General features: G+C 40.3%; 1 protein-coding gene across 3 annotated transcripts in view; it reads right to left on the minus strand.

Moving 5' to 3' along the window:
- LOC103146676 (hippocalcin-like protein 1) overlaps positions 1–24,966 on the minus strand; it is a 48,577-nt gene extending 23,611 nt beyond the window's left edge. Inside the window, exon 1 of one of the 3 annotated variants that reach the window (XM_016677809.1) lies at positions 24,802–24,966. The gene's annotated coding sequence lies outside the window, so the exon portion shown is untranslated. Of the gene's footprint in view, positions 1–6,264; positions 6,278–24,581 lie in introns of those variants that run through there. The other 2 variants (XM_007564682.2, XM_016677810.1) reach the window with 2 other exon arrangements.
- Positions 24,967–26,359: the final 1,393 nt, after the last annotated feature.

The raw sequence follows: 26,359 nt of genomic DNA on the forward strand, positions 1-26,359 counted from the left end.
CGTCTCTTGTCTGATTTGCTCTTTTCACACCCAATGAGCAATGAAACTGTTTGCTGTAGGCAATAAAAGGACAAATGGCATACTCAAAACCTCGTTAGTCTTGCTTAAGTTCTAGTTTGAAGTTTGAGTGGCAGACCAGGTCCTATGCAGAAAGAGAAGTGACATGAAAAACAACTCTGAATGTTTCAAATCATCCAAAATAATTTAACATCAGGCAAAAATAATATGAGTAAAGACAAAGGGCAGGTGTGAGTTTGTTTGTTGTTAAAGAAAAGATACCAAAACCACATGGCTTTTGTTCAGTTTTATTAGCGAGGCCTAGGCTAGAATCAGTCTGACGATATAAAATAGACTCAATTATGTCAATTGACCACAAATCTTGCCCCAGTATAAAGTAATTAAAGAAAAGTTGTAAAGACACAGAGCACAATGGATCAATGGGAGACAGGTTCCTATCTTTGGACCTAAAGAGGAATGATCTAGAGCACAGGTGTCAAAGTCCAGTCCTCTAGGGCCGGAGTCCTGCAACTTTTAGATGTCCCTCTGCTCCACCACACCTGAATAGAATAATTAGGTTGTTAGCAAGGCTCTGGAGAACTTATCTACACAAGGAGGAGGTAATCAAGCCATTTCATTGCAGTGTTTTGTACCTGTGGCACATCTAAAAACTGCAGGACAGCGGAGGACTGGAGCTTGACACCCCTGATCTAGAGTGAGTCATTACAGCGAGAAACTAGCAACAGTCCTGGAATCTGGGTATAGAGATGGACTGAACTCTGACCTGAACCATCAGTCACATAAAGACGGTCACAAAGTCGGCCTTCTATCACCTGAAGAATATTTCCAGGATTAAAGGACCAATGTTTCAGCAAAATCTAGAGAAACGCATCCATGTGTTCATCTTTAGTCACATTGATTACTGCCACAGCGTCTTTACAGATCCGCCTAAAAAAGAAAAAATTAAACCTCTCGCTTCAGCTGATCCAGAATGCTGCTGCTGGTGTTCTCTCTAAAACCAGAAAGATTAAGAACATCACCCATTTCTTAAGTCCTTCCACTCACTCCCTGGAGCTCAGAGAATAGACTTTAAAATGCTGCTGTTAGTTTAAAAATCACGGCTTAGCACCACAGTATATTAAAGATCTGTTGTTGTTGTATCAACCTTCCAGTCCTCTGAGGTGTTCTGGTTCTGCTCTGCATCCCCAGAACCAGATGCAAACATGGAGAAGCAGCATTCAGCTTCTATGCACCACAAATCTGGAACAGACTTCCAGAAAACTGTAAAACTGCTGAAACACTGGGTGCCTTTAAATCAAGACCAAAAAACCCAACTGCTTAGTGCTGCCTTTAATAGTAACTGGACCATTAATCAATATTATCGATGTGGTGATTGATGATTTTAACAGTGGCTCTTGACAAAATGTAATGTCTTTTATTGGTTTTCACAACTGTTGACCATACGATGCGTTTGCTTTTTTTGTGTTTTAACAATGCAAAGCACTTTAACTGCCATGGTGCTGAAATGTGCTATACACATAAACTTGATTGACTGCCAAAGTAAAGAGCACTGCCAGGCAGCCTTCTAATGGTGGTACTAATTAATTTTAGACCTGAAGTTTAAGCACATGTAGTTATGAAGCAGGACGATAATCCAAAACACACCACCAAGGTCATATCTAAAGGACTTTAAAAAGAAGAAAAAAAAGAACTTTTCAGAATGGTCATTGAACATACTCGAACACCCTACAATATGGCCGAGAGTAAAAGAAGGGTGGACCAGAAAAGACTCACTGCCAGTTATTGCCAAAGATTGATGGCTTTTGCAATGTGTTGATCAGCACAGCCATTCCAACAAGTTTCAGTTTAGGCGGTAACTACTTCTTCACATGTAGCCAAATTTCTTCTTCGTTTTTCTTGTTTTTCTTTTTTTTTCTTTTTTACACAAATTATGTTAGATTTTTTTAAGCTAACAATTTTTTCTTCTAACAAAAAATGTAGCCTTACGACAAATTGTCATATTTTTTACATTCTCAATTGGTCCTTTCTGGTCAATAAGAGTCAAGTCACCATCGGAAAATGATGAAGAACCGTGACTGAGAAAACACAAGGAAATGAAGGATGGAAAGGGGAGGGAAGGCGGATGAAAGCAAGAGAGTTAGCGAAAGAAAAGACATTAATGGCAGGGATAAAAATAAGAACGAGGGCGGGTCCTTAGTGTGGCGCTTTTCTCTGGTGCACAGAAGGTCTATGGAGCAAATCCAAATCCTGATAGTAACTTAAACAGCTATTAAGTAAAAAGCCAGTTATTACCCTTTGCATAAATTTGAGCAAGCGCAGTCTGTTTGATGTGCAGTCTTCTTTCTTGCAGTCAAAGTAGTGAACATAAGAGGAAAGAGGAGAATAATGTTATGGGGGAACACTTAAGGTCACTGAAGTAGAGGCATAAACAATCCGCAGAAGTCACTTATGGCACAGAAAGGAGAGCATCTACACCCTGTTCATCAGGATCTGAACAATAGGCAGGCTAAAAAAGTCATAAGGGTCATTTATCTCTTGAGGAAGGAATGCACCAGAAGAACCTGCAAACCAGTTCTGCCAGAAACCTGCTTAGCAGTCGGGAAGAAGACTAGTTTACAATGAACGATGTCTGCTTTGGTAGAAATCTGATAAGTTTCCACGGCAAAGCCCAAGATGATTCCTTTATCATCATTTTTCTTGCCATTCCACTGCATGACTTTGCTAAAAAATATATATATTTAGCCTGGAGAAAAACATTTAAACTATTACTTTTTTTTAGGTTGTGATTGCAGGGATCAACATTCATGGCACCCAAACATTGCCGTTTGAAACTTGCTTCTTTGTGACGACAGTTGATTAAAAAAGTCTGACTGATGTCACTAACTCCACACAGGAACAGCATTTAATCATATTTTTTCAAATTTACTGAAACAGTGGAGGAAATAGTAAAAATGACATTTTTAAAATAATTCTGTCAGTTTTGTTTCATTTAAAAAAAAATCTTTAAAATTCATCAAGGCAATAAGACAAAATTCTTACCAGGATAATATTTTTTTTTCACAAGAAGTGATAAATGATACCATAAATGCTCAAATCTAATTTCAAATAAGACAATAAAGTGATGGCTGGATGGTGACTGGCAGGTCAATGCCCCAAAAATTACAATACAGAAATACTATTCTTAAGGTTTAGCTAACGTTGATTTGTGTGGCTGTCTGATAACAATAAAGGTATATAAAAATACACATCAAAACTCAGAATTACTATTTCCATTTCATTTATATGAAGCTAACAACATGCACTGACAGTTTTTAATGTACATTATGGACTAGTCTTTCAACTATTTAATGTTTTGTTTGGATTTAAAACTGCGACTGCTTTGAAAAAAATAGCCAGAACATTGTGTTCTCTTATAGTACCAAGATTGAAAAATTGGAATTGGTCAAAATTGGAATAAGCAGGTCAGACCTCAAAGAAAATTAGAAATTGGTTCAGTATCTTTCTCTATAAACGTAAGTGGAGATGCTGCTTGATATTGGTTTGTTTAGGTTTAAAAAACATCTCTTTTGGGGCCTGTTTTACGCATAAAAATTTCATGAAGACCGCTTTTTGAGATGAGGCCAGACTTTGAAAACAGCACATTCATTTTAGGACAATTCTGTTTCCATAAAGGACCCCGCAGCCAAAACATGAATGTCCTCTGCTGAGGAGTCTCAAAGATTTCAAGCACCCCACTTTCATTCATTCTTTCTGATCCGCAGCAACCCTCCGCTGATCAATGTTTTGCTTGGAACTCATCAGGATGCATGAGGACCTTTTGCTATGAGCAAAGAAAAAAACAAAAAAAAAACAAGCTGAGGAACACGAGGTTTCTTTGTTACATAAACACAGCAAAGCTTTCCAAGCTCTGAGGTCACGTTGTTCTGGAACAGCATCTAGCTTTCAGATGAAGAAAATCTCTAAACTTTCCCATCTCGTAGTGATGATATAGATTTGAGCAAAATCATAAAATAAACCAAATGTGCACAGGACTACATATTGTATTACTGTACTGTGGAAAGGAAGCAGTTGTCTCACAGATGACTGGACATGATCCTTCATAATTTTCTGCTAAAGAAAAGAATTATTGAATTTATCAATTATAAAAAAAAAATCACCATGAGGAAGCAAAGCAACCTCAGATCAACTCATTAAAACAACTATGTTTAATGTTGGTGTAAGGCTGTTTTTCTCGAGTGCTGTAAATATATATAGTTAAAAATTTAGGTTTATTTCAAATTGGAAGACAGCAAGGAAAAGGGAAATAAAAACAGAGAGAAGGATAAAGAGCATACAAGATAACACCCAGAAGTCTGCTTCTACACCTGCAGAAAGGACCAAATAAAACAGATGAGAGACCACAGTGACAACAACATATCATTTATAACAATTACAACTGCATCACTGAAATGTACATGTTACTAATACAAGATACATTGAGTGACAACCGCAGCCCAATTATATATATATAGTGTGTATCTGTAAACACCTGAATCCAAACACCTGTGGGTGTATTGAAGGTTTCTTCCAGCCAACAGCCACCAGGAGTGAGCTGGCACATATATGAGCTCCAAACCCTGGAAGAACCACCATTGCTTTAGTATGTGGACAGAGGCACAAGCCACTGGGGGAAAAATAGGCCCATATTTGGGAGGAGCCCTGAGATGATCCAGGATGGGGGAGGTGGGGGAGCCCAAGACCTAACCTGACAGATAAATAGGCACACACAATCACATGTTCCTGCACTCCTGCGCACATGAACACTCACACACATAAACCTGACATAAATACACAAAAATGGACCGCCTACACACAATCGCACTCCCTGTACACACTTTGCTGCCAGGTCCAAGTAGCCCAGCCCCTGGATCTAGTAGGTACTCCCTGATGTGTTCTCGGCCCCCAAAGACCAACGAATCCGCACCTGGACTCCATCCAAAGATGGGGCCAAAAAAAAGTCCACATAGTCCAAACAAGCCTCTCAATAAACCCCAATCCCAACTCCATGAACTTCCCACCCCACATGATTTCCCACAATCGGCCACCCCCAACCATGATACCAGCACATCCCGCTTCCCCACCACACAGTGGACCACTCCAAGCACCACACACAGAGATCATTGTTTGTTAGGAAACGTGACAGCCCTTTGTGTTCTTCATGGTTTTCACCTTGGCACTCTTCCACAGACGTAATTTTTTGCCCAGTCTCTATTTTATTGCTCAGACCATGATCTCTCAACTTAAGTGAGGCAAGCCTTTAGATGAAGTTGTGGGATATTTCCAGACCTCCTGCATGGGAAATTGATGTGCTGTTGGAGTAATTTTAGTAGGTCGGTCACTCCTGGAAAGATTCACCACTGTTTCCCATGTTAATCATTTGTGATTAACACGTCTTGCTGTGGTTTACTGGAGTCTTAAAGCTTTATAAATGGGTGGTAACCCTCCACAGACAAACAGATCTCAGTGTCACCTATCCATGAATTTCTTTACATCAGAGGATGGTGTGTATGAAAAATTGACCAACATATTCGACATGTATTGATTATCTTGATGATCGCACTCATCAAAATGCGGTGTTTGTCACTGATTTCTCAATTGTTGACTGTATGTTTTTATGATATAAAAAGCACTTGCACTTGCCTTGTTGCTGAAATGTGCTATACAAATAACATTGATTGATTGCCTATAGATTACTTAGCCTTCTTCCTGATTACAGACAAGTTTTGTTTTATTGAGTAATTGATTCTACAGGTCAAATAAATCAGAGTCATTCATAATTTAACAAGGGCACAAATATGTTTACATATACCACCAGGATGGCTTGGATAGCTTTTTTTACTCCCCTCCTAAATGAATGAAATCAATGCTTGAAACCTGCCCTTCTTGTTTACTGACACTGCTGTTGTCGGGCATTAAAAGCTGCGTAATGATGTAAGACAACAAAAGCAGAAGAAATGTGGGAAAAATATCTTTTCACAGCCCTGTCTTTGTCAGCATCCGAGAATGAACGATCACTCCTTCCTCGCATGCTAGATATGAGCACAGGGGGATATCTTGTATATAATATTCATCTAACATTTTTCAAGAGGCAGACTTGTGGAAAGCCTTCTTTGAGCTGCACCTCATGAAATATTTACAGTGGGAAGCTCATCTCCCTGGTCGGTAACACCAAATTCAATGTGCAGTGGCAGGCGCGCATTCATTAACCGGTTGTAGCTGCTCCTCTCTCTGTGTGCTGGAGATGCCGTATGCAAATGCTAATCTACACCGGACATTTGCATGTAGTATTGGAACAAGAATTCTAGATGTGATGGATATGAATCACAAAAGAAAAGTCATGTAGGACCAAGTCTGTAAAGTCTGTAAATGCTCTTCTGTTCCCACTTCCGACAACAAACAAGACCCAAAAAGTCCTCTAAATGCATCCCCTCGCTGTTTACGCTAGCAATTTGTGAAAGAGCTCCGTAATCGAGTACAATGAGTGCTCGCAAACAGGAAAGTGCGGGAAGCTTTAACAGCCTTATGGCTTTTATTTATTTATTTATTTTTTGCATTGTTTTTGCTTTGTTTGACGTAATGGCTTAGATTCAGCCGCATTATAACTCAAATTGTTCTTAATGAGTGCAGGGATCCAAGCATTTGGTTAAGTGCTGCAGGCTCTCTCTGAGCTCTTGGTTTCGGAAAGACCTGCGTTCGGCTCAAGTTCTGCTCGCTCACAGCAGGGAAGGAAGGGTACTCCAGCGAGCTTCTTGACTGTAGCGCACCATGTGTCTGTGTGGGAAGAGACTCGAGGAGTCCAGGAACTGATTCCCTCCAAAGGGAATTAAAGCCTGATGCGGATTGCAATACTTGCAGGGTTATAGTTTGGGCCATAAATGCAGAGGATTTTGGGAAAGGAGATGTGTTAAACCAGAGATTAAGCAAAACTAGAGAAGCATTGATGGATAATTAATGTTCTTTTTCCTCTTCCTCCCCTCTCACCTTTTTCCCCTCCCTCTGTGTTTGTTTCAGTATCTGCTCTGTGCAGCTCTATGACCTTTAGCGAGTGTGTAATTCCAGCACATGGACAGAGGATAATGGTATATGAAAATCCATAGGGTTTGCTGCCTGCTGTGCAAACTGCAGACACGAGGCTCAGCTGCTGCTGCTGCTGCTGACGGGCTGAATCGTGACCCCCCCCCTCCACCCATCCTGCCCGACACACTATTATATCGGCATCAGCCATGCTCCCGTGAGAAGTCCATACAGCCACAGGTTTGCTCATCTTTCTACTGGAGATAGATTGACCTCAGCAGCTAAGCCTAGCCCTGTGGAATATTTAAGACATTACTCTATAATAAGTGGGCTCATTGTCAAGAAGACTGGCCCTTATTAAAAATCCTTTCCCGAAAAAAGCTTGCACATTCAGAATGGAAGGAAGCCTTGCGAAAGTATTTTCACATTTCTATAAACTTCTGTTTTTTATTTGGGTTTTATGTGACAGATATCCGCAACTTAACCACATTGAAATTACAGCAGTTCTGCAAAGGCATCAGAGGTTTGTTGGGGAACTTCAGTGAACAACCATCAATGTGAAGGCCAAATATCAGAGCAGAAAGATCAAGAAGGAAGCAGAGTTGGGTTAACAACTCTGCTGTTTTTTAACAACCAGACTTTCAGATTTTCAGATCCCCAGACATCTGAAAATGGAAATAATATGGCACAATGGGTAACCTACCAAATGTAGTTTTCAACATAAACTAACAGTCCATGCATTGAGGACATTATTTAGAGAAGTACCTGAAAGGTTGATGGTAGCTCTGGAGGAGCTGGTGACCTCATTTATTCTTGCACTCCACAAATTTTATACTATTAATTTGAGTTTTATATAAGAGGAGCATTAGTTCTCTGTAGCCACTGGTTCTTGCAGAGTCGTGGGCTTGCTGGTGCCTATCTGAAGAGGCCATTGGGCAAGAGGTGGAGTATGCCCTGAGTATGTCGCCTGTTATTCACAGTTCAACACAGGGATAGATGAGCATCCACACAAACCGATACCTTGGGGGAACTTGGAGAGACAAACTGCCCTAATAGTCATGGTTTTGGAATGTCGCAGGAAGTTGGAGAGACCCTGCCAATGCACGAGGAGAACATGGCAAACTCCATGGAGAAAGAGCCCTGACCAGGATTTGAAACCGGGACGTACATGCTGCTACCAACCACGCCACTGTTCAGTCTCCTTCCTTAGAACCTAAACTACTGGACACCTTTGACAATTAAATTACAGAATGTGATTACCCCTGTGGCAGGGTGTTCATGTGGACTCATTAAGGATGCAGTAAGCCAAACTCTACTGGAAACTGCAGTTTTAAAAACGGCATTTTAAGATTTCTATAAAACACAATAGCTACTGCATCAGTGACACTGTTGTTCAAGCAAATCTATGGCATCCACTGATTCCCCATGGGGGCCTCAACAGTAGCTATTTCTGCGCTGAGGTGAAGGAGACTACTGATACAGTTTCTATACTTTGCAGCCATCGATCTGCTGACACACAACACCCGTTTTCCCAGTCCTGTCATTAACCCTGCCTTTTCCTCCCTGTTCCTCCCATCTCCATCCATCCATCCACCGTCCTTCTTCCCTGAACCAGTCCCAAAGTCGATTTGTCATTTCTAAAAGCCACTGATCTTTGCTAAACGCCTTGGGCCAAGTTTGCTGCTGCCTGCGCTCCCTTGGTATCGCTGTTCTAGATCTTTTCGTCCTGCTCGCGTCAGCCGGACCACCAGAACGCCGACGCGTGGCCTTTCCAGGACCGTTTTTTTACTCCACAGAAGTGGGTCTATATGCTCTATGTTGTGTTGGTTTCACTATTGTCAAAAGTGAGCAAGGACATTTAAAACTGCTTTAAATTTCAATTCCAAAAACAAACTTTCCTGCATTGAGACCAACGTCTATGACTCTCTTGGCAGAAAAGCTTGCAAGTGTAAGTGATATTCGAAGGGCAAGTTAAAGAGGACACTCAATCAAACCTCTCTCCTTTCAACCTGCCGCCAGTGTCACATTGCACGGGAAGTGAATTATCCCACAGGCCTGGAGAACTTAAAGGGTTACTGCACTCCATTTCAGCTCTCCAAGGGCTCTCGAAAAGGGGGACATCCCTTTACTGAATGAGGCCTCCTGAGTGAAGGGCTTTCTAGGCACCAGAGCAAATTTTAGCTTGTGTCCCAGAACAGCAAACGGCACAAGGGGGGCAAGAACCCCAAAGACACAGTCGCAGCCATGTGCAGGACTCGCTACTCAAAATGAAGATGGTAATTATGCTCTCAGCATCAACTTCCTTCTCTTGTTGCTGGAGGCTGTTAGTGGCTTATTTAGGTCAAGGATTGTTCTGTGATGGGAGCGGAGAAAAGAAAGACAGCGGCACATGTGGATGTCGCAGCATTCGGCAAGATGTGGCACTTTCCTTGTTGTACTTTGAAATAAATCTAATTTGGGCTGAATGATGATGCTATCCCAGATTCTGTAGTCACGGCTACCAACATTTGTACTTGACATTGTCAGAAAGAATACACTTAACAAATCACAAACTTTTTTTCTTCTACTCTGCTTTCAGATTTTTAACAATAAGAATTTATCAACAATATCAGATGACGACAAATGAGGAAATTAATCTGGATAAGAATTATGTTGCTAAAATTCAACACGTTGTAAAAATTGTTGCATATAGACCTTATGTTGTTTTGTGTGGTGTATCTCAGTGGTCTGTGTTCGAACCACAACAATTTATTATTTACAGTACATTAATGTTAAATTGACTTCACATTTGGTTAATTTGAAGATAACACAAACATCTTTGACTTCAGTAAGAAATCTATTTCAGAAATAAGGCTAAAATGGAATTAAAAAAATGAAAAATAATTGTATTTGGTATGGTGACCCACTCAAATGGAAGCCATTAAGGGAAAAAGTGCATGAAATTAACATGACAGTTTGGTAGTAGCTGAAAACATTTGCTATATATTTCATATTCATCATCTTTAAGAGCTACATTAAGTTTAAATTTGCAGCGTATGCAGACAACCAGAAGTTTTTTTTCTCTTCACATTGTGAATGTTTTGAAAAGGTGGAATTAAAACAAAACTCCAGGTCACTGACACTGACGTTAATCAGTCAAGAAGGAGGCACAAAGCCATTTCTAGGCATATGTGTGTTTATTCACTTATTTTTTATTTTAAATGTTTCCAATGAGTTTGCAATAAAACAGTTATCCACAAGTAAGACAAATGGTAATATAGGGTAGTCTTCGTGCCACCCTGTGTTTGAAACATGCAAAAAGTAATCCATAGTAGAAATGGAAAGTGACCGACTGGGTGGTGCTGATGAGTGGGAGGCAGATGGGTGAGGCAGAAGCATCGTCATTTTCCAGCTGCTTGCTGGCACAAACACTAACACAAGGTTATGACTCCTCTTCCAGTTATTATCCTTGCCCTGGTGCTTTTCCACTTCATTTCCCCCACTCATTATTCGCATCTCTCCTTTATTCGTGTTTTTTTTTTTTTTTTTGCTAATGATCCAGCAAAAGCAAACCAAGCACCCCTGGCTGTCAATCTCATTTTCCCTGCTGCCATGTACATCTTGGCTGTATTCCACCCTGCACCCGACATATGGTGATCACACCTTCTGAAATGTGTGACACATAAAAGAGAAGGCAATGACTGAATCAAATGGAGAAATCTCTCTGCTTCTGGCAGCTCTTCGACTCGCAGAGCGTGTGCCGTATTGCTTCGTTTCATCTAAAGATACAGCACTTTGCAGATGTTAGCACATAGCTTGAGCCTTATATTTTGTCGTGTTGTACGCAGAGGTTTTTATTAATTTTATTCAGATTGCATGTCATAGACAAAAAAAAAAAGTGTGTGTCTGGAATAAGAAAAAGTTAGATAGTTTCAAAATCTTTAAAAATAGAGATCTGAAAAGGTAGCCCCATATTGTTGGTAAACTCCTTTTTTGTCTCGTCACTCTGAAGAGTTTAACTTCTATTAGTCATAAATTAGAACATATATTCTGATAAGTCTCATTTGTCAGATTAAAAGTACCTTTTGAAAATTGATAACCTTTAAGCAGGTATTAAACATTCTTTTCATTAAAACCACATTTCTATACTATTAATATTGTAATATCATTTTCATGTTTTCATGAACTATATGCAGAAAATCATCATAGTTGACAGAAATAAAGCCACCCAAACATCCGTGTATAATTACTCTATGACATGTTTCACAGTGATAAAGTTCCTGAAATAAATGGACTTTTCAATAATATTCCCTTTTATTTAATGGGTCTGTACATTCTCACACATAAGACAAAAATATAAGCAGCTCCTCCATCTTGGGTCACTTGGCTACATTCTGATTAAAGGGGCAGTATTAGGTATTTTCCAGACACTTAGTCATTTTATAGCACAATGAAGTAAGACATTTTTTAAGCAGCTTCAGTTGTTTAAAAAAAAAAAAAAAAGCAGCTTAAAAAAAAAGTCTTCAGATTCAACGCTTTCAGATTAGGTCTCTGTTCTTTAAAAACTGCTGCTAGTTCTGAAACTTCACTTTCAGGAGGACATCACAACAACATTCCTCTGTGAAGCGTTTAACAATGTTTTTACCACTGGTTAGTAGTTCCTATAATGAGCTGAGCAGATGTGCAGTCCCACCAGGTGTTTGCTAATTGCTGCTGGATAGTTTGAAGGAGCTGAGTGGGAGAATCACGAGGCGCGGGGGCCGGGGGGTGCTGTTCTGTGAGGCAGAAGCTCAGAAGCTTGAAAAGTGATGAGGAGCTAACACACCATGATGTTGATTTTACATAATACTGCCCCTTTAATGTTTTTAGTAGGCCAGTAGATTTGTAAATGTATGACTGTTTCTATTTTAAATTGAGGGATGGAAAGGTAGACAGTGTAACGATCAAACCTTGAAATACTGTTTTGAGCTGATTCCAACAAAGTTACTTAGGCGTACAAATCACTTTTCTCATTTTTATTTGTAAAGTATTTGATCAAAACAAGGCTTTCTTTTTCCTCCACTTTACATTGAAGTGCTAGTTTGTTTTATTTTCTCACATGTAATGCTAATAAAATACCTTGAATTTCTTTGGTCATAAGGTTAAAAAAAAAAAATCTGTATGAATACTGTTGCACTGTGCGCACTACTCGCTGCATGTCTTTAGATCAAATCCTGTTATTGTTACAAAATGCAAAGCTGCCCCGAGCAGCAGATCCATAAATCCCTTCGGTGTGTCACACTTGGCGATTACGTCGATTTGGACTTTTGATCTGCATTCCCCTGTCGCAGAAATGCCTCGTGTTCAGAAGGGGCGGGGTGAGGAGAAAGCTGCCGTCAGAAAGTCATGATTTTAAAATAAAGCTAAGAACATTGCTTACATAAAGAGGATTTAGCCTCATCTTCGTGTTCTCACAAGCCGGATCACCACTGCTTGTTCCGCAGAACCTCTCTGGGCCAGTACATGTGCACATGTGTGCTTCCTCGGCTCAGACGAAGAAGCTTTGGGAACAAATGATGAACAGTGAAACTACCCCCTGGCTTTTGTCACGGAGACTCACCCAACTCAGTCAGAATTTCCCCTTCGCCATCTCCCTGTGTTGAGCTGACGGTGGAGCGATGGAGATATCCCACAATGCAGCACTGTGGCTTGCATCTTGGTGGAAGATTTTGCTCTGGGGCTCTGATGCAGAGATCACACACTTGAGCAGCTCTTTGTCTTTTGCTCTCAGGCTCTCTTGTTCTGCCACTTGACGTTATTTCTGTTCACACATCAGTCCGCTGTTACCGAGCATAACGTCACATCCTCACAGGTTAGCGCCTTCTCTTACTCTCCGGTTTTCACTGTGAGGGCCTTTCCATTGAGTGTTTGATAAAACTCTACTGCATCTTAGTATGAAGTTCTTTATGACCAAAACCTTTCCTATATGAACCTAAAGCTTATATGATCATAGTCTAAACCCCTTAAGCTTGGTTTATGCTTGAAGCATGTACATTCTTCATAAGCATTTGCATACCCTCTGCAGCCCCTCCTCGCTATAGCACATTTTCTGCTAGACTCTAGGGGGCAGTGTAGGGCGCCTGTGGTAACAGTTGTTAGTAGCAACTTGGCGATACTGGTGAGTATGGAGGAGGTATTTATGTCTTTGTGGGCAAAGTCATTAGGATGTCTGTTTGCGAACCTCCACCTGGAGGAGCTCTTGCTTGTCCGTCATGTTTTTCCATACTGAACTGAACTGTGTGAAGCTCCAAAATTTCAGAGGCGAGTGGTGCGGATATTTGATCTGCATGGATGCCATGCAAACTGGGGGTTGCATAAATGATGCAATTTGACCGTGCGACTCCTCGCAGACTTTGTAAACTCGTCAAGCACAAATCAAATCTCTCAGATCATCTACTTTGCACAATGCACAGTTGTTTATACAATCTATCAGGTTGTTTGAAAGATTTGTGTGATTTGATTGCTGTGATTTGTTTTCTGATATTGAGAATAGAATGGAACAGCCACATCAATTAAATGATGAAACTTAGTTGAAGAAACTAACTGAATGCTACATAACTCTGGAGCAATCGGCTTAGGCCCGACATTATCTGGCTTTGGACCAGGCCCTTTTTTTATATATTTGTAATATTGCAATGTAGGGGCTGCACAATGGCACAGTTGGTAGAGCTGTTGCCTTGCAGCAAAAAGTTTCTGGGTTCGATTCCTGGCCTGGGGTCTTTCTGCATGGAGTTTGCATGCTCTCTCTGTGCATGCGTGCGTTTTCTCCGGGTTGCCCTGCGACAGACTGGCAATTTGCCTCTCACCCAGAATGCTAGCTGGAGATAGGCACCAGCACCTCTCCCAACCCCCCTAAGGGACAAGGGTGTAAGAAAATGGATGGATGGATGAATATTGCAATGTACTCCCAATGGCATCCTCAGTCACCAGACCTGAGTCCAATAAAATACATTTGGGATGAGGGGGAGCAGGAGATTTGCATCGTAAATATGCAGCAGAGAAATTTGCAGAAATTGTTAGAATATTATATCCATATTTGCCAACACATCTGAGGAATGCTGCCTTGCTGCAAATAATTAATCCAGTTTTGAATGTAAACAAGGCTCAAACCAAGTAATCACAAAGTGTACCTCATATAGACATGTTGCATGTTCTTGCTTACATCTGGAAACAAAGCTGGAGGGCAAAAAGATTATTCTTTTACTTTACTTGCCTCCATAGGAGCGCTGCCATGGTACAACAATTCTGTTAAAATTAAACCTGGAGATCTAGGTATTACTAAAAGGAAGAAAAACACAGAAAAAACTGTTGAACAACTAAAAACCACTTTTCTTTTTTCTGCCTCCATGTCAGCTATGCTATGCACAGACCTGTTGCTGTAGCAACCAACTGACAACAGCTCCACCAGTGTATCAGGATTCAACACCAAATACAAATAAACTTTTCCCACATAAAAGTACAGAACATTCAGTCCGTTACAGTATTGTGTTTTCATGGCTGATGTTTTTTTTTATTAACTGAACACAACGGCGGTTGATTAACTAATTTAATCATTTGATCTACTAATACCCTGTCAGAGCTGCTGTGTGGGTCACCTTTTGTTTTTTTGTTGTTGTTTTTTTTAAACTAAACTTACCACATCGAATTCTGCAGCACATCTACTCTTAAGGTTGTCAAAGTCAAGCTAGCATAACCTAGCATAACTGACCAACTTCCCCCTCTCTCGCTATTTTTAAAAAATTTTTTTTAAAACTCTTCACTGACTTGTGATACCCTTACTATCTAGATAATGTAATGTTGTCAGTATCAAAGCACTGAATCCTTTTATATGACACATGTACATTTGAGATTTAGTCTGCTATGTTGACAAATTGGCAGCTAAAACCAATGGTAGTCATTGTCAGCGAGACGTTTTTTTTGTGAACAAAATACTGTCATGACAATATTTAACAATATCACAGTCAAAAGTTTCCTAAGACTATGCAGCCCTATTTATTGGTTAAAAAAAAAGTTAACCAAATTGACAGATAGATGTATCTGCTGTTGCTTTAGCCATTAATTATAGTTGATAAACATTCATTGTATTTGGATATTTTTTCATTTCTTGATATTTATTGCACCTGCTCCACTGACTGTTTATTATGCTTTACACTAACTAATGTAAAAGAATCACAGCTTTTCCCCACAGCCGTTATCTGTGGGTAGAATACAGCTGGAAACCAGAGGACTCCCTGACTTTAGTGTGTTAAGCAATTACCAAATGCATTCTACATGCAAAGAACAAACTCTTCCCTGGTTTAAAAACACATAATTGTTATAAGTACTAAACCACAAAAAGCTTTGTTGAATTGAAGGAGTCGGCTAATTGCTAACATTTCTGTGTAGGTGATCATTCTTTCAGCTTGTGACATTTTGAGCACAGTTTATGTGCTTTCCTGAATCTGCATTATAAAGGTACAAAATGCAATTTCTGATCACAAATAAGGGAGCTGGCCCAGTGTTACCACTTCACTTGTCTTCTGTTACTTATAAATGAAGGCAAAACTTTACATGCAAACACTTTGGGTTGAAACATTTTTACACATCCACCGTTACTTCTTTGCTAGCATTTTCACAAAGTATTAAAGAACAAGATTTCTAAGAAAACATACTTAGCTAATATGCTAAACCACTTTCACAATAAGCAATAAATCAAGTAATCCCATGATAAATAAAAATGAGCTCAATTTCCATTTGCATTCCCTTTTCTTTCTCCTTCTACCAACACATGGATGCCAAGTTGAGTCTGGGTCTTTGGTCTCAACTGGCCTTTTTTTTTTGAAGGACATGTTTGTTTACAGAGACTTCATAATTCATTTTGATTGTTGTTTCTGTTGCTTTCTTGATCTGTTTTGGATATTTAAAACGTCTTCCAGATCTGGAGTTAAGTGCTTATTACTATTTCAAGTTTATTGATATTTCAGAATGTGATCTGGCATCATTAGGCCATTACCATTATATTACTTGAAAATAGTCTCAAAGCAACAATATAATTTATCGTGATAACTCCTGGGACAATTTATCGTCAAATAAATGAATACAAATCTTAATTTTTTCTTTTGTTGTCTTTGTTAAAACCCCCAGTGAAGTTTTGAATTGAGAGCTGCAGCTTTCACATTCGTGCAGCGATTATGAAAATCCTAAAAACTGTCTGGTCCTGCTACACTTCACATGAATGCTTCTAGAAATTAAATCCTGTCATTATCCTTTTGTTTTAATCGCAGTTGTTCAGCTCCGCCCACCACCAATCGATACGAACCCCCGAATCCAAAGCAAAATCATAACGCCGTCCTTAATCACATCCCACTGATGAGGCTCTCAATCAGGATGCACGAAAAAAGCTGGAGAGCCATATTTACAGTTTCACTTTCAATAAGAGAAAGAAAGGAGGGGAAAAAAATCTCTTTCACAAGCAAGGCCAAAGCGCAGAAGTGTTGTTGCAAGAGTGTCACGCTGCGACCTGAGAGGCAGACGGCACATTCACTGCAATTGAGCAAACTCCGCTGCTCTTTTTGCTCGTGGCTCGACAGGCAAAAAAACAACAAAAAAACGGTTGCGCCATGTGATTGCAGCAGCGGCCCAGAGAAATGAGTCTGCAGTCATTACGGCTGCTTGTAAATGCATCCGAGCCAGCCGGCGCCAGATCGATTTTACTATTTCTGATTGGCCCTCTGTTATTACCCTGAGAGGGTGACAGCGTGGGGAGTGGCTGGGAGGAGCGGGGAGTGGGCAGGGGAGGCAAAGCGGACTCTAATTGATGCTGTCACTGGTTTAATTTTTTTTTTCTTCCACCTGGAACATTCTGTCTGGTCCTTCTCAATCTTGAGGTGGATACAGACATAAAGAAATGGGAAATGTGAGAACATTTCCCAATATTCTCCCATTGTGCTCCCAAATGGAGCAACCATTTGGAATGTATATGTCACAGCTGGTGGATGTTGTGGATATTTATTATGCACATTAGCAAAGTTGAAGGATAATGATTGATGGAGGAGGAAAGTATAATGTGCATTTTTACTTCCCTCCCCCACCTTTACCTTTATACGTCTTAATAAAATCCAGCCTAACTACCCTTAGGCTGTCTGGTAGACTCAGTTTGATTGAAGACCAAATTTACAACATTTGTTACATTTTCAGCTGGTGACTTTCTCTTTCTCACACAGCACTGTTTCAAATGATCCAAACTCTTTGGAAAAACCTGTCCCCCTCCTCGCCTGTGGCGAAGGAAAACACACAAAAACCTCAGAAAAAGCAACGAGCGCAACTTCCTCCTTCGCAAAAATGTAAACAAAAATGGAGTGGCAACGGATTTTAGCGGTTGTGGGATTTCTCTTTTGTTGTTGGCTAAAGACGACGAACCATTCAATCCCTCTAATGCTAGACTAAATTTAAATTTCGAGTTAACTTTGAACGTGCTTGTGATTATATAATCAGTAAAATTCACAAATTTCCAGGGGTAAATATATAAATACATATAAGTGATGGGGTGTCAGTAGTTTTACCAGGAATTGGAGAATTTCTTGCATGTTCTTTAGGAGTGTGAGAGAGATCTGGACCAAGAGAAATCTTCCTGAGTAGTGAAGTGTCAGTGGGACAAGATATGCTTTTATATCTAAATGAATAGAACTAATTGAGCCCCATTTTTCTTTCTGAAACCACCTCAAAGACCAAGTGAGAGAAAAAAAGAAGAAAGCCATCATTTAGAGGTAAGGGAAGATGTGAGGGTCAAGTGCCAGAGGCACAGGAGAATTATGATCTCAGCAGAGGTGTTGGTCAAAGTGTGTTCTCAGCCACGCCCTTTGTAACAAATGCAGAGGTGTTGTATTCGACAACAGAACACACACGTACACTCACACCATTTCCCCCCTCGGCATCATTAGCCTCGGTGCATGCAGAGCTCTGGGAGTAATTGGCTGCCCTCTCAGCCTCCTAATGGCTACGGGAGGAGAAGTCCGGCGGCTAGCTAGCGCGATTACTGTTACTTATTAAAACCTCTGCTCCAAACTTCTCATTACCTCCTTTCTTTTTGATTTCCCCTCATTCCCTTCCGTTTCAAACGCTGTTGGCCGCGCTTTCTTGTTCAATCTGTGTTTGGTTTGTAAGTGGGGGGAAAAAAAAAAGAAAAACAAAGATTGGAGCTGCTACCAATTGCCCGGTCAGATTAGTAGCCGCATCTTTTCGTCTGAATTCACAGGAGACGGGGAAGCTGGACTTCACTGTGATGAGGTCTGTGCTGCTCAACCTCCATGTCTCATTTGCTTCGTGGAACAGCAGACAGCTGCAGTCTGTTGGTGAACTGGGATCTGAATGATAATACCTGGTTTTTGTCAGGATGATTCACTCAAGCAAATTCTCTGTAGTAATGCATTTCCAGCCTCACAGGTTTCTTCTGCTTTTCCTGTTTTCTTTTTTTTTTTCTTTTTTAACATTTAAATGTTTCAGATCATGAAAGAGAGTTGAATATCAAACCAAGGTAACTTGACCACAAGTGGTGAAAAAAATAATTAGCCTGTTTGTACCACACTTGGTATCAAAAACAACAACCGAGTGTCATTTATTCATCATTTAAATCTATTTCCTGTGGAGGAAATGTGGCCCCTTAATTTGTTGCAGAATGATTTAATTCAGCCGCATTGGAAGGAATTTAAGAATGAACTCTGTTTAAGGACATTCCACTGCGTCTCAATTACTGTAGACTTTAACTAGGCCTTACAAGAGCCTTAGTTTTGAGGCAGCATTCAGCTTCTACGCACCAAAAACATAAAAGAAACTTTCAGAAAACTTCAAACCTGCCAAAATACTGAGTTCCTTTAAATGAAGGCTAAAATCCCACCTGCTTAGAGTTGCCTTTGATTCAGAACTGCAGTATTGATATTTGATGTATAATTGATTGATGATATATGACAAATTGGTTAGTGTGTTATGTTTTTGGGATGTAAAGCACTTTAACTGCCTTGTTGCTGAAATGTGCTTGACAAATAAACTTGCCTAACTTGACTCAATTTGTTTTATTATTTTCAACCATCGCAACTTTTTTAAATTTTTTATTTCAATTCTTGAGGTTTATAGCAATACATTTATCCCAAACCTGAGATGGACAGACTTTTGATTCTCTTATAGTAGGGATGTCAAACTCCAGTCCTCAAGGGCCACTGTCCTGGAGTTTTTAGATGTGCCACAGGTACAAAAGACTGGAATGAAATGGCTTAATTACCTCCTCTTTGTGTAGATAAGTTCTCCAGAGCCTTGCTAGCGACCTGATTATTCTATTCAGGTGTGGTGCAGCAGAGGCACGTCTAAAAGTTGCAGGGCAGTGGCCCTCCAGGACTGGAGTTTCACAGCTGTGTCTTATATTTTTCCCCCCTCTAATAAAAATTCTGTCTCTGATATAAAAATTTGTCTCAAGATCTAAATTTTAATTTAAACTTGATTAAGAAAAATAAGTAAAAAAGCAAATTCTGTGAAAGGTAAATGCTTTTTCCGGCCCGTAAACTCTCCGCTGGCTCCAAGCTAATCCTAATCCAAGCCTCACCTCGGGCTGATTGGAAGAATTTGGGGTTGGGAGTGTTCTTTTCCGCTCTGAATCATCCACCCCCTGCAGAGCAGTCATTCTCAGTCTAACACCAGGATAACGGGGCTGGGCGCTTGACGGGGCAGGAGTCGCCCCCTAACAGGGAGGGTCGGGCCAGATTACTGCGAAACACAGACCTCAGATGAACCCCTGACAGCCACACAGCACTCATTTCAACGTGTGTGAAAATACAATAGTTCTGATAACCAGACCCGTCACGATAACACATTTTGCTGGATGATAAATTGCTTGAGTATTTATTGTGATAAATGATAATATTGTCGTTTTAAACCATTTTCAAGTGATGTATCAACAACGGCATAATACAAATTCGGCCTCTCATGGTCCAATAAACTTTAATTTTGTAAAGAGCATTGTAACTGGAAGACATTTTAAATATTGACAATAAAACAAAGCAGCCAAAAACAATGAACAAAACAGACAAAAAAAAGAAAAAAACACAACTGAAACCGTAATAAAATACATTATTATTAAGTCTCGGTAAACAAAATTGCCCTTTTTTTAGTAAAAAAACCCCAAAACATTATAGACAAATTCCACCTTATTCCATGTTTTACTCTGTTATTTCTGCATCATGGAAATGAAAGGGGCTTCAGAATATGAAAAAAATCATTTTAAATCCGTTTTTAAAGATTTTGAGCCAAAAGTCAAACACAATTGGGAGTGACATCACAGGTTTAGATTTTATGTTGAGGCGCGTCCAGGGCATGTCAAAGTCTTGTGGCGCATTTCGAATTTGAAGCGTTTCAAACATTTGACGCATGTCCAACCTGGCTGATGCGGGAGTCGGAAAATCTGAACTCACATCAGTTCCGAATTATCTGGTGAATTCAAACACGCTGCAGAGGCACCTGATGACATCCTCTTGCTTTTAGTAATTAAAGCCAAGATACACACTCAATATTTAAATCGCCATTGTTCAAGAGCAAAATGTCAATTGTTTGACTTCAATTTGCACAATTAAAGTCTTTTACCAGTTTGGTTTCATTTGCAAGGATCCATAACAGGACAAACGGTGTCATCTGTCTCTTAGTTTTACAAACGTATAAAATGAAGTGAAGCGAAAGAGGCAGAGGATGTGAAGGGGATTGCGAATACTGGCTATTGGCAGGAAATGGGAAGCAAACCACAGCATCACGATGATGAGAATGTGACTACTCACTGTTTGCTAATTAACAAGTGATATAACTTGGCGGAAAAAAAAAGCTTCCATTTCCCCTCTGTTCTGTGCTGCCATTGGTCCAAACATCTACTGCTCTTTGCAGAGTCATTTGTACACCTTAAACCTTTTTGCATTTTTCTTATAGTCTGTTTTACTGGGTGTTTATGCATAAAGACAAAACGGTGCATACTAATTAACTAAAAAGGAAAATGTTAAAATGAACTGAGTTTATAGTCATACTGACCACTCAAAGGGCTGTTTGTGTACACACAGTCATATACCATAACTTGGGGGTAAGTGCCTCGCCCCTGGGCACATCAACAGATGACTTGGAAGCTGGAATCGTACCCACAGTCTCCCAACTGCAAGATGATCACTTTACTTGCTGAACCACAGTTATAAATAAAATCAGAAACATATGGCATGCAAATTTTATATTCAGCCCCATTGACTTTGATACTCCCAATGATTAGTCACACTAATAGTTGACTCAGAAGTCTGACTTGTAAGCTAAGAGTGTCAGGAATATGTTTAATGTTAAAAGAAAGCCATAGAAAGTGATTTTACTATGTAATAACTATGTGGGACTACATACAAACGCATGCCATACTCTTCACTTTTGTTGTAGAAAAACACTGAAAGCCATACGCCCTTTTCCTTCTATCATTATGGGTTACTTTGCGTTGGTCAATCGCATCAAATCCCAATAAAATTTATTTCAGGGTAGGATTTTATTCCTTTGCACCGTTGTTGCAGTGTTTAATGTTTTTTTTTCCAATTAAAACAGCCTTAGAATTGTCACTGGAGAAGGTTTGGCCCTTGTGTTGTTTCTGAACCCCTGAAAATATGGAAAAACTAAGATTTCCGCAATCACAGCAACGATCTTATCCCCTGTGTAAATCAACAGCAGTATAATGTAGGTTAGAAAAAGGAGCTCTGAGATGTTGTGCCTCAGTCTGTGGTCACGTGACAAGAATGAATCCTGGTTTCAAAGTCACTTTGGTACTTATGTATTCAATGCATGCTAGTAGAGGGGGCAGCGTGTCAAGATTTCTGGCAGCGTCATATGATACCAAGGTCGCTTATATGAGAAAAGCTGCATTGGTCATGTTAATGTGACAGCGTAGAGAATGAGACACGGATAGAAAGACATTGTACACACAGCAGAAAAGCCAAAGCGGGTCCCTCGATGCACCTTAACCACAACATCTGTTGTGTTTGTGGGGTATGATGCCTCCTTGTTGAAACCTCCTCTGGTGTGTAGCATACAAGCAGAAGGAGGGCTTTGTGTGTGTGCGCGCTTATGAGTCTAAGTGACACAGAGAGTAGTGCTCCAGCGCACATTTATCCTCTTATGTAACAACTAGATGAGCATAAGCACATGCGGCCTAAACGACGCCTCGACCCAACGAAGCATAGGCGGCAAAGTCCTGCCTGATTTGAACACGTTTGAGCATCTCTCTGCAGCTCGTTACGTCGGTTTTGTGAGAGAAAGGCCCCACACCTCGACGTTACCATTAACCCGGAGTCAAACGCATTGACTGCTCACTTCGCCATCATCCTGCTGTAGAAATTGATGGCAGTGACACGACGAGTCTCTGACTCCTCTTTAAAACGACTAAACAGATGACTTTCAGTGCTAATTCCACTTGCCTGCGCATGACGCAGAGCCTGACAGAAACTTGTTCAATCCCAGAGGATTATACACGGAAGGCGTGCAACAGCTGGGTGGCATTTAGGAGAAGAAGATGTGGGGGGCAAATGTATCATGCTATCAATGCAGCGTGGCAGAGGTAGAGTCAGGCTTGTTAAGTTGCAGGTTGTGAGTGCTTCCCTGGCAGCTGATAATCTAAAGATGCACTGTTGTACGTCTCAGATGAGGTGGGGAGTATGGGACTCCTGACTCTTATCTTGTTTGCCTAGCTCTTAAAACTGCTGTCAATCACTAGGAGAGTCTTATTTTTCTTATCCACGACAAGGATAAAATTGCTCAGGAGAGCACCTATGAATATCGATGCATTAATACGAAAATTTGGGCCAATATCAGAAGCCTACATTACCATTGCTGAAATAACTGATACTGATATTGGCTATATATGTTCCTACTCTTTCGACACCATGAGAAAACCACACCATTGACATTAGTTTTCTGCTCCAGTTAACCCTCCCAATCCAGCAATGTATCATTCTCACTGCATTATAGCCAAACAAACACCACAAAATACATCTTTCCTACACATCGTGAAACACAACATGATGGATGTAAGCAACGGTTGTTGTTGTTTATGTGATTTTGGAATCTGGTGGTGGAGAAACCAACACCGTTTCTCCACTGTCTGACTGTGATATCTGCTGCGCTCCTTTTGGGCGTTGTGCTAAGGAGGGCTAAATAGGTTTTTTTTATGCACTAGTAACTAAAATAGGTTTTTTATGCACTAGTAACTATAGCAAAGATGGGTTAAAAAGCTTTTTTTGCATATGAAACAATTGAAAGTGCACTGGTGATAAATTATGGTTTGTATGTGAACACAAAGGTACTCTGAGCTCAGGTGTCTTTTTTTAATTACAGAAACTCCATAACCTCTCTATACCTGTCTACAAGTATAGAAACAACTAGAAACTTAATCAAATAAAACAAGTCACAAATAAATTATAAAAAATGTTGGACAATTACTGTTTAAGAATTCAGCCAATATTCATAAGCCTAGCCGTGGCTAGATGAGGCAGAATGCTAACTAGCATGAATAGTTGTAAGAGCAACTTTCTGCATAAGACACTAATTTGTGTCGGCAACATGAGCGAGCAGTAACACTAATATGAGCGCACATATCTGTGAATGAAGAATAGTGTGTGGCTTGTGCATTTACAACTTCACATATAAGGGAGCCAATCACAGGCAGGCCTTTTTCATCCAATCAGAGTATTCCTTGCAAATAGTGGCAAAATAACAGCCAATCAGAAGCAAGACTGAACCAAATAGCAGATTACTAAACAAATGGTAAGATTTAGGAAAACACAAGAAAATTTAATACAACAAAATTGAATACAATCTCTCTCTCTCTCTCTCTCTCTCTCTCTCTCTCTATATATATATATATATATATATATATATATATAATATTATCTTTATAGAATAGGGCACCAAAACTGGCTCTAGCCCAGTGGCCCTCATCCTTTTAAATCCGGCCCTGTATATAACCATATAGATATTTGAACTGGCAGAGAATATATATATATTTTAATTTGCAACAAACTCATGCTATCTATTTATCTCTATTAAGAGTAAGTAGAATGCAGCTCTAGTGGAGAAAGGTGGCCGATCCGCAGCATCTTGTCCCATGTTCAGATCATTCATAAAAACTGCAGGCCCACTCTGCTCCCATGTTATTGGCTCTGCCAAATAAAGGAGTTGTCTGCATTTAACACTAAGCCGCACTGAAACACAAAGCACGTGTTTTAATATGGTGAGATGACCCAGAGAGGCAGTACGGAACTGTTTTTTTTTTCTATACCCCCTATTTATTTATTTTTTTCTTCTTCTTTCTGCCCTTACGCAGCCCGGGGACGCACATTTCTGCCCCCCTCCGCGGGTAAACAAAAGCGTCTCCGTTTCCACTCTCCGATCTCCTTCTATCCCGGTAACCGGTGTTATTACTATTGCAAAAACGGTATAGATTAATGTTGAGCGCTTTTCCTTACCGGTTGTAGCGACGGGGCTCTGGAGCGGGAGGGTCTCCCCTGCTGCGTGGAGGGATGCTCGGCTCGCACCGGACGCTTTCCTCCGGGACCGAATAATAAAAACCAGATCTCCTTATCGCTCACACACTCACACACGTACTGCAACACACGTCCCAGTAGCTATATAGGGTGTATATATGTCTGTGGAGCTACAGCAGCCGAAGCCTGCAGAGCATGTTACCGTGCAGGCAGCCGTGATGGTGCTGCTGTAGCTGCTGGGGCGCTCGCTCTCCTCCAGAGGCAGAGACCGGGACAGCAGCGCGGAGGAGCGGGACGTGGAGGACAGCTGCACTGTTGGTTGGAGTGATGTGCGCCGTCGGAGTGGATTTAAACTGAGGGGGGGTTGGGGACGGTGTGGCCGGGATTACGTGGTAGGGGTTTAATTAGATAGCGCTGCGCCTATTGGCACCGACGATGCGCAAAGCCCTCCTTCTCCTCCTCCTCCTCCCACCCGCGTCTTTTTTCCAGATGGGTGCGTGGCACCGGCGCACAGTGATAGTAAGCCACGCTGGATCTGTTATACTGTTATTTACTACGCCTGTCTCTCGGTGCTGATTGGTGCTGATTGCTGATTGACACGTTAAAATAGCGCCGCTGCTCTATAAAGTCTATTTGCGTGTTGGGATACAGTAACGCGTTAGGATCAGTGGAGAAGAATTCATAGATATTAAAAAGCAAATTTCGTCGAGTAATTGTAGATGGGGTATGAGAAGAGGGTGGGTTAAAATGTACATTTCTGAAAAAAAAAAAAAAAAAACTAATGAAAAAATTTGCTTTAGAATCCGAAAATTTGCTAATAAAAATAAAAAAAAGAGCTGGTATTTTGAGATTCATCTCAGAAATTTTCAAGAAATAAAAAGGAAATATCCTAGACTCAGAAACTCAGTTCTGTTTTCCTCAAAATTTTCTGAGATTAATCTCAACATTCCTGAGTCTTTTTTGGTGAAAATGTACTCCTGTCACAATGGCCCTAAAATGCTGCTGTGAATTTCTTAGTATTTTATTAGGACTTTTATGACAGTCCAAGTGAAAATAATTCAAAATGGTGACACTTTAACAGTGTTTTTACCAGCGTTGTACTAAAGAGGAGCAGCAGAAGAGGAGCTTTGTCCTGGAAGGCGGGACTCAGTCCACCCAGGTATTTTGCACAGCTAAATGGTTGCCATGGGAGATTAAAGGATTTCTCAAACATGCATGAAAGTATCAAAGCAACACCATGGGTATGTAATTGATGAGGGAATAACATAACATTATGTAAAACCCAACATAATACTGCCCCTTTAATAACTGCATCATGCAGACTGGGTTCGATCCAACCCCAGTCTCTAAAATCCGTTCTTCCAGCATTGCCCTATATTACGCTTCATCTATCTTCCTATCAACTCTGACCTGTTTCCCCACTGCATGATGCTGCCACCACCATGTTAGCATTTAGAGTGATGCATTTGTATTTTTGTCCTAAAAGTTTAGCTTTTACAGAATGTGTGTTCTTTAAGTTGCAGTCAACTCTAAAAGAACTTTGTGTTTCTGGTTTGTCTGAAAACAAAAATGTTTTCATAGGAGAGCAGATTGGTTCTCTTTTCAATGGTTGCTGGCAAAAGTAAAAAAAACAACAACAAAAAAAAAACCCTGCAATATTTATTTAAGCTATAATGTATGAACATAAAAACTGTAGAAACTTATTGACTTATTTTTGCCCCTATCACCCCAGGAAACACTTTTCATCATACTGTCAAGAG

This window comes from Poecilia formosa, unplaced genomic scaffold (genome assembly GCF_000485575.1).
Source record: "Poecilia formosa unplaced genomic scaffold, Poecilia_formosa-5.1.2 Scaffold165, whole genome shotgun sequence".
In the NCBI taxonomy this organism is placed as follows: domain Eukaryota; kingdom Metazoa; phylum Chordata; class Actinopteri; order Cyprinodontiformes; family Poeciliidae; genus Poecilia; species Poecilia formosa.